The sequence below is a fragment of the Pan paniscus genome, chromosome 11 (genome assembly GCF_029289425.2).
Source record: "Pan paniscus chromosome 11, NHGRI_mPanPan1-v2.0_pri, whole genome shotgun sequence".
Classification (NCBI taxonomy): domain Eukaryota; kingdom Metazoa; phylum Chordata; class Mammalia; order Primates; family Hominidae; genus Pan; species Pan paniscus.
Window position 1 is genome coordinate 71,461,352 of NC_073260.2, and position 9,884 is coordinate 71,471,235.

General features: G+C 41.9%; 1 pseudogene; it reads left to right on the forward strand.

Annotated features, from left to right (window-relative positions):
- The first annotated feature begins 4,406 nt into the window (after positions 1-4,406).
- LOC100967816 (nucleoside diphosphate kinase B-like) lies at positions 4,407-5,101 on the forward strand (annotated as a pseudogene).
- Positions 5,102-9,884: the final 4,783 nt, after the last annotated feature.

Sequence of the window (9,884 nt, forward strand, 5' to 3'; positions counted from 1 at the left end):
GACAATTGGAAAGGTTTGAATAACGTTTGTTGATTAGATCAGGGATCTGCAAGCTTTCTTTGTAAAGGGCCAGAGAGGAACTATTTTAGGCTCTGTAGACCAAACGGTGAGAGAACCTCGGCAGGTCTCTGTCACAAGCAGTAAATTCTGCATGTGCAGCACAAAAGCAGGCACAGACGTGTGAACAAATGAGCATGCTGAGTTCTGATAAATCTAGTGTATGAACGTTGAAACGTGAATATCATATAACGTTCATGTGTTAAATAGTGCCTAACTGGCTGGGTGCGGTGGCTCATGCCTGTCATTCCAGCACTTTGGGAGGCCGAGGCCGCTGGATCACTTGAGGTCAGGAGTTCAAGACCAGCCTGGCCAATGTGATGAAACCCCATCTCTACAAAAATTAGCTGGGCATGGTGTCACACGCCTGTAATCTCAGCTACTCAGGAGGCTGAGGCATGAGAGTCGTTTGAACCCAGGAGGCGGAGGTTGCAGTGAGCCGACATCGTGCCACTGCACTCCAGTCTGGGCAACAGAGCAAGAAGAAAGAAAAGAAAGAAGGAAGGAAGGAAGGAAGGAGAGAGAAAAGAAAGAGAAAGAGAGAAAGAAAAAGGAAAGAAAGAAGAAAGAAAGAAAGGAAGGAAGGAAGGAAAGAAAGAGCTTAACTATCTAAAAGCATTCTTATCTAGGGCGCCCTGCAAAAATAGATGGTGTGCTGGATTTGACTGAGTTTCAGGCCAAAATTTGCTACCCCCTGAGTAAGATAACGGTATTGGTCATCGCACTCTGGTTATGTAAGAGAATGTCCTTGTTTTCAGAAAATACTACACATGAAAATATTTACAGTGAAAACGTCATTCTGTTTCTAACTTGTCTGCCAAGTGGTTGTCTGGCCTCTGCTTGCACAGCTCCCTTGATGAGGAACTCATTTTATTGAGTGGCTTATTTTCTTACAGGACAACATAAAAAATTATTTATCAGATAAAATATATATGTGCTTCCATGTGAGACAAATGCTAGAATAAATACAATTATTTTAAAGTGAATGAAATTGGCCTTTTGATAACAAGACTAAACAACTGGCGTTTTTCAAGTGCAAGGTGAGATTGCAAGCAGGCCAGCCAATGTTTAACTAGTACTCCACCTAGTGGCCAAAGCTTGAATGAACGACTGTGGAATGACCAGTCTCCCTCCAAAAGGGCCAAGGGCAGAGGAAAAAATAAGTTAAATTAACTTTATTTTGACAACCAGTAGAATAGAAATTCATGATTTTAAATGTACAAAAAAAGTAGTGATTATTTTTCTAGAAAGAAACTGGATGTATTTTTTCTTATGTGAGGAAAATAATTTCCTAGGTTGAACCCAAATTCTACAATAGATCAGTTGTAAATAAAATTATATTCTCAATGAAAACAAATATTGCTTACTTAATTCCTTCGTGAAGACAATTTTACAAGGAAAAAAACACAAAATTATGAACTTCCAAATGGCTTGCTTGAATCACCTCAGCTCCTTAAGATAAAAGGCAAAGATTTGTCCATTGGAAAGCTATCTCTAACTTGTGGAAATACGAGAAAATAATGAATGTTCATGAACATATTAAATTTAACCTAGGAAGTTTCAATGTAATTCAAAGCATTTTACATATTCACCAAATATGAAATTCAACAACACTGCTTACAGTTGGCCAATTATTTTAGATTCCTATGGACACATACATGATTCAAACCACACAGCTTGCTCTAGCTTATATAAACCAACTACAAGTTAATGGGCATCACCCCCTCTTCCAGGATCACATAGTCAGGTGAAATCATCAGCGGGGAAATTGGGCAGATGGTGCTATAATGGTTCCATGACAGATGTTAAGAGTCAAGGCTTGGAAATCTAGAATCTCAGGTTTGGAAGGGCACTCTAAAGATCACCTTGCTTGGCCAGCTGACTGATCTTTGAATCCCTTTTTTGACATTTTCAGCAATGAATATTCAATCTCGTTTAAGCCCTGAGAGTGATGGGCAGCTCAAGACTATGTTCCAAGGTTCTTTCCATTCTTGCCAAGTTGGAAAATCTCTTGAGCAGCCAGAATTGTTCTTGCAGACTTTCACCTCTAACCCGCTGATACGCCTTTCAAGAACAAGTCTACCATGTCTGCTTATGAAAGTCTTCACATATTTGAAGAAAACTACTATGTCCCACTGAAGCATTTAAAAAAATCTGGATGAAGTATTTTTAGTTCTTCATATCTCACTGTTTTATTATCTACTTAAACCTTTCATTCTTTTCCACATTGGTCTATTAAGTCATTCATCTACTCATCAATTTTTTCATTAGTATTTATAGATCCAACTGTTGGAGTTTTCTTCTACCTCTATTGAATTGCATGTTCCTAAAGTAAGTCCATCCTTTTAACCCACTGAAGTCTTCGGATCCAGAATTTTTCTATGCCCACTAGATTTGTATCATTTCAAGTTTGAGTCTATCTCTGTTCATCCATAGGGAGCAGTCACTAGAATTTTCCCAAGCTTTATTTAATCCTTATAACAACCTGTTATTAAGTGAAGATATCTTGAAAGTGATAATGATTGACAGTCAGGCAATAGTTAATCCATTTTATAGAGAAAATAAAAAGCAGGTGGCCAAGTGAGTCATTCAAAGATGGTGTCCAATGAACCATGACTCTCAGTTTTCATGCCTACTCCCAGTGTGGTCCTCTTTTACATTAAACCTGGGCTTGACCTGTGGCTCAACTGGTAACACTGTCTAGGTTGAATGTGATTTTTTTTTTTTTTTGAGATGGAGTCTCGCTCTGTCGCCCAGGCTGGAGTGCAGTGGCGTGATCTTGGCTTGCTGCAACCTCCACCTCCGGGGTTCAAGCGATTTTCCTGCCTCAGTCTCCCGAATAGCTGGGAATACAGGCACATGCCACCATGCCCGGCTAATTTTGTGTGTGTGTGTGTGTGTGTGTGTGTGTGTGTGTGTAGTTTCAGTAGTAGAGATGGGGTTTCACTGTGTTAGCCAGGATGGTCTCGATCTCCTGACCTCATGATCTACCTGCCTCGGCCTCCCAAGAGTGTGATTTTTAATTGCCTTTTGAGTCAAATCATTCAGCTGGTAATAGATGAAACTTATGTTCTCCTTGCTAAGAAATGATGAACACAACCACAATACTAAACAATGGTATGAATGAAGCAGAATTGGGAATTATTTTGTGGGCAAAATGTAAATTAGAGCACATCTGAATGTTTTATTCAATCAGAATATATCCCAATGTTAAACTTAGAAAGTGAATAGAGCATATTAAATTGATTTGTCTCTGCAAATTTTAGAGTGTATGACTAGATTTGTACGTATCTGAAGAGTCATTAACAGTGCCAGTCAATCCAATTATATAAATTTTACAGGCATCTTGCTGTGACAATAATTGAATACAACTATTTTGCTTCCCTAAAATTATTATATCTTTAAGTCAATAAAAATATTTTCACATTTTAAATTCATGGGGACTTTTTTTCTGCCCATAAAGAGAAGAGATTAATAAATATATTGATAATCCTTGGAAGGAATTTGTCTTTAAGGGGAAAAAAGGTATCTGATTTGCCTCTATTTGAAGACAGAGCTGAGTTTGCCTGAAGGCATGTAGAAATTTACAGCTTCTGGATCAAAGAGAGGTCATGATGTAATCAGGACTGTTTGATGCAAGTAACAGCAACTGACTGGGGCTATCTAAAATCAGCTCTCCACTTCCAGAGGACATGCCAGTACTGAATGCCTCTTCTATCACTGGGTACCATAACCATGTGGTACACGGTGAAAGATGCTAACTGCCCTTCAACTCTGGTCCCTGGGCATTGGATTAACCAGCTTGGGTCATGTGCTCCCACCTCCATGATGGGCGTGAAGGAGGAAGACTTCATCCTGATATTCTTTGGTAAGAGTTGAGGTACCACATCCCACTGACACCACACAAGGTGGAGAATTCTTGCAAATTAAAAAAGGGGGGTTGGATGTAGGGACAGCCTGAATTAAAATAAAAGCTGTTTACAATATTCATCTCTACAGTGCCGGTGGTTTTGACTTAACGGCCCTGCTCTGACCTGCATCTCCCAGAACAACATTTTTGTTCTTCACATGAACTGTCCTGCCCCAGTGTTTCTTCCTGCCCAAGCCTGTCCCATTATATTACCTAAGTATTCATGATTCATCACGAACTCTTCCTCTCCCCCGCACCACCCCCTCCACCACCACCACTACTATCTCCTTCCACTTCCAGTTGGATTTTTCTCCCCAAGTCATGGGAAATTCATCACTGGTGTATGAAGAAGGAAGCACAAGAATGGGAAGGAGTGAGGCAGGGGCTATCTGCAGAGGAGAGTTCTTGTTCTCACTGGCAAGGCTGAAGCAGGAGCGATATGTGTTCTAATGCTCATGATAGGAAATCTGGGTGCAGGTCACTGCAGCTCTCAGCTCCTGCAGTGCAGCCACTGCCTGCCCCATCAGCTTCCCAGACCGTGTCCAACCTCGAGCGCACCTTTATTGCCATGAAGCCACACGGTGTGCAGTGGGGCCTGCTGGGCAATGTCATGAGGCACTTTGAGCTGAAGGGATTCCACCTTTGGGCCTCTGAGGAACACCTGAAGCAGCTCTACCCTGACCTGAAAGACTGTCCATTCCTCCCTGGGCTGGTGAAGTACATGAACTCATGGCCATGGAGGAGGGACTGAGTGTAGTGGAGACAGGCTGAGTGATGCTTGGGAGACCAATCCAACGGATTCTAAGCCAAGCACCAGTGGCGGGGACTTCTGCATTCAGGTTGGCAGTGACATCATTCATGGCAGTGACTGAGTAAAAAGTGCTGAAAAATAAATCAGCCTATGGTTTATAGCTCCATGTCCCCAAATACCCTCAGCCCTGGGAAACCAAGACAGTTGATGGCACTACATATTTCCAAGGTCAGAGTCTGTGGGTGGGAAAAACTTAACCTGAAGAGCTGGTTGATTACAAGTCTTGTGCTTATGACTGGGCCTATGAACAAGAGGTGGACACAGCAGTGGTCTTCTTCAGCACTGCTTGGAGTGTCCCTGGACATGGTTCTTCATTCCATTGACTTGGAAGCAACAGGATTGATCATTCTTTTCTAAAGGATATTTACCAATAAAGCCTTTGGAAACTGGAAACAAACAAACAAACAAAAAGGAATCTGAATGCATATGTGATGTAAATGGGTCAAAGATGGGCGCTGTTTCTTGGTCCTCATGTGTTGAACTTCTTCGCAGCAGGCTAGGACCATGAACTCGAAGCCTGCCAGCACCAATTCAAATTTTTACACATATTACTTTAAATATAGCCCCAATAAGCCTATTTTTAGACCATTAGAGCCTGACTTCTTTGCACACCCCACAAAACTGCACCCAACACCTGTTAGCCATATATAAGATACATTCTGTAGCTACTAAAAACCCCAACAGACCTGCTGCTCTTCAGAACTCTGACCCAGAGGCTCCCCACCTTGCTGCTGAGTGACACTGCCTAGACCCGTGTACCCCCTCTCCCATTTCCCTCTCCACTCAGTGCTCTCTTTCCCTCTTCCCTTCCAGGTGGTGGCCCCATGCCTGCAGCTCTCTCTAGATCAGCTCTTGGTAGGAAGAACACCCTTTCTTTCTTATGCAACCTTGTCACAGCACTATCAAATAAGCTTGTTGTGCAATATTGCCATCTCATCTTTTCCTTAATCAGTCCTGAAATTTACAAACTTACTACAGTACCTATCTTATCTTAACCATGATCCAGGACTAAATTTCAGCTATATCAAGGATTAATTAGGCTTCTGGAAACATAACCATCAGAAATATGTAGTGTCATCAACTGTATTGGTTTCCCAGGACTGAGGGTATTTGGGGACACGGAAATTTTAGTACTAGAACAGGGAAGGGGCGCAGGCAAACCACAATGAATTGATCACCCTAGGAATAACTGTTTCTAATAACTGTTTCTTATAACTGCACCCCCAATTACTGATTTCAAGTCAACTTGGTGAGAACCTTTGGAGACAGACTGTTGGAAAGTATCTGTGCTCACTTTATTCAATGCAATCCAACTTTTAAGTAGGGCTGGATATGTATATCTTAATATGATTTTCAACAGCTTCCCCTGGAAATCTTTATGTTCAGTAATATTTTACACAGACCAAAACTGGGATACCAAGGACGTCAAGAGAATATTCATGACTTGGCTAAGAGTCAAAGAAAGATTTTATGGTGACCCAAGAAAAGAGCCAATAAATAGCCAGTCTTTCTTTAGAAATTGTTCTTTAAAAGCTTGATTATTTCTGGTTTCTGGTCAAAATTTACTCCAGGAAGACTAGACAGGCCATGCTGGCCAAAAGCCCAATTGTCAGGGCAGCTGCCCTTGAAGTTGGGAGAAATTTTATTAACAACAAAGTTCCAAGGTCAGAATCTGCAGGTGGGAAAAACTCATGGTTGAAAATTGCCAATAAAAGACAAGTTCAGTGGTCTGTGCCTGAAATCTCAGTGACTCAGGAGGCTGAGGTTGGAGGATCGCTTGAGTTTAGGAGTTCATGACCAACCTGGGCAACATAGTGACACCCTGTCTCTAAAAAACAAAAAGAAAAAGAAAATTGTAACAAACACCGATGAAATCAAACTGAATCATGCGTATCAATTTGGGTGAAGTTTTCAGGAATCTCTAAATCTATTTTCTTGGTAGCCAGGAAAAACAGCAACAACAACAACACCTTATAGGGATGAACTCGTTCTCTAAATTTAAACTCCTTGTTTAATATGCTTTTAGCAGGAGATCATCTGAATCTGTTAAAAAGGCACACTTCTCATGATGTTTGTGTTAGTTTGGGTTCTCCCAAAAACAGAGCCTGAGAAAAGAACTCAGGTGTAGAACATGGGAGGCGATCCCAGGAAACAGGAGAAAGGGAACTGGAAGAATGAGCAGGGAAGGAGAAAATCAATATAAGGAAGGTACATTATCAGGGTTACTGCCTTGGGCAGTGTGGGCTCAGTTCTCTCAGGAACACTGAAAAAGAAAAAAGTTCTTGTGGGTCAGGAATTTGGGAGCAGCTTGTCTGGGCAGTTATGGCTCTAGGTTTTTCATAGGTAGCTGTTAGATGTTTGCAGGGGCTATGATCATCTGAAGGCTTGTCTGAGGCCGGGGGATCCCTCTCTAAGGTGACTCACTAATGTGGCTAGCAAGTTAATGTTGGCTTTTGGCCTCAGGCCTCAGCTCCTCTCCACATGAGCCTCTCCACAGGGCTGTTTGATTGTCCTAGCAATACAGCGGCCAGCTTCCTCCAAAACAAGTGATCCAAGAGATAAAAATGGAATACAAAATGCATTTTATGATGTGGCCTTGGAAGTCACACACTGTCACTTCTTTCATATACCATTGATCACACAGACCAGACCTGATTCAATGTGGAAGAGGCTATGTGAAGGTGTGAATTCCAGGGAAACAAGATTCTTTGTGGTCATCTTGGAGGCAAGCTGCCACCTAGCCTCAATTTCCTAGCCACTATGTTCTTGAAAGGATTAAATGAGATAATGCATATAAAATTCTTTTTTTTTTTTTTTTTGAGATGGTGTCTCGCTCTGTCACCAGGCTGGAGTGCAGCAGCGCAATCTCGGCTCACTGCAACCTCTGCCTCCCAGGTTCAAGCGATTCTCCTGCCTCAGCTGGGATTACAGGCATGCACCACCACGCCTAGCTAATTTTTGTATTTTTAGTAGAGACGGGGTTTCACCATGTTGACCAGTATAGTCTCTATCTCCTGAGCTCATGATCCTCCCACCTCGGCCTCCCAAAGTGCTGGGATTACAGGCATGAGCCACTGTGCCCGGACTGCATATAAAGTTCTTAATACATTACCTGGTATAGTAAATACTCAATAAATATTAGTTATCACTATTGTTATGAGCTTCTCTTTTCTTTTATCTTCTTTCCACCCAGAGACAGACCATCTTCATAGTAGCTGCCATGATTGTAAATTAGTGTACAGCTGATTGTTTAACTGAATTGAATGTTTAGTTTCAAAGCCTAATCTGGGCGTAATATCTAAGTAGAAAATCCTAATGCAACATTTAAGTTTTTGAAGGGCAGCAGGTTATCTGAAAGCTTGAGAGCTCTTTCAGTTTGAAAGCTGTTGTCTGATCATCACCCCTTTCACTTTCGTAGCTCTGGACCCAATTGAAGCCCAAGAACTTAGCTCTACTTCCTCCACCCCTAGCACCTGCTTGTCATGCTAAGAATTGATCCTCTGAGAGAGGCTGGAGGCTATAAAAATTCATCTGTGTCCCTCACACCCTGGGGGGTTTCCTGATGGGTCTGAATCCCCCTCCCTAACCCACACCCCTAGCTTTCACCAGGACTCTTTGGAACCAGAAGAGCATTCTGCATATTTCTTTGGTTTGATTCCCATGTTTGAGTTCTGGCTGTGCGGACAGATTTTATTACTTTATGTCTCCCAAACTGCTCAAATCCTCACCTAGGTGGCATTTTAATCTAGTTTCCTTTTCCCCAGCTGGTGAAGCAGTGGTGTATGAATAAATCCAACATCCTTGGCAGGAGAAAAATTTTTTGTCTAATTACTAGAGCTACAAAATATCCCCCTTGTCCTGTTGTACTTTTGGGGTAACATGATAGTCCACTCTTTCCTGCTCTTCTGTCTGTATTTGCTGTTAGGGACCATATTTGCTTTCTCCATCCTTAGCCATGGCCGTGTTTGTTTTGACATCCATAATATCCTTAGACTAGTGCTGTGGTTCTTAGCCTTGGCTGCTCATTAGAACCACCTGAGAGCTTAAAAACTTCTCAATACCCTGGCTAAACACCAGAACAATTATATAGGGATCTCTGGGCGTGGAATCCAGGCACCAGTATTTTTTTCAAGCTTCCTATGTTGATTCCAATGGGCAGCCAAGTTTGAAGACAGTGATTCTCAGACTTTTTAAACTTAGAACCCCTCACCTCTCTTAAAAATTATTGAGGAGCCGGGTGCGGTGGTTCACGCCTGTAATCCCAGCACTTTGGGAGGCTGAGGCGGGTGAATCACGAGGTCAGAAGATCAAGACCATCCTGACTAACATGGTGAAACCCCGTCTCTACTAAAAATACAAAGAAATTAGCCAGGTGTGGTGGCAGGCGCCTATAGTCCCAGCTACTTGGGAGGCTGAGGCAGGAGAATGGCATGAACCCGGGAGGTGGAGCTTGCAGTGAGCCAAGATCGCACCACTGCACTCCAACCTGGGCGACAGACTCCATCTCAAAAAAATAAATTATTGAGGAGCCCAGAGTTTTTGTTCATGTCGATTATATTTAGATATTTACTGTATTAGAAGTTAAAACAAAAAGTTTAATTCATTCACTTAAAAGTAATAAGAAACCTATTATATGTTAATATAAATAACATTTTTTAAAAATGAGAAATAGCTATATTTTCAAAAAAACTAGAACAGCAGCTTTTTTTTCTGCTATTTTTTATTTATTTATTTATTTATTTTTTGTGACAGAGTCTTGCTCTGTCACCCAGGCTGGAGTGTAGTGGTGTGATCTTGGCTCACTGCAACCTCCACCTCCCAGGTTCAAGCTATTCTCCTGCCTCAGCCTCCTGAGTAGCTGGAACTACAGGCATGCACTACCGTGCACGGCTAATTTTTTTTGTATTTTTAGTAGAGACGGGGTTTCACCATGTGGTCAGGCTGGTCTCGAACTCCTGACCTCAAATGATCCACCCTCCTTGGCCTCCCAAAGTGCTGGGATTACAGGCATGAGCCACCGCGCTCAGCTACATTGTTTTTAAATAACTTTAATGCCTGGTTTAATAAAAAAAAAGCTTGGATTCTCATATCTGCTTCTATATTCCA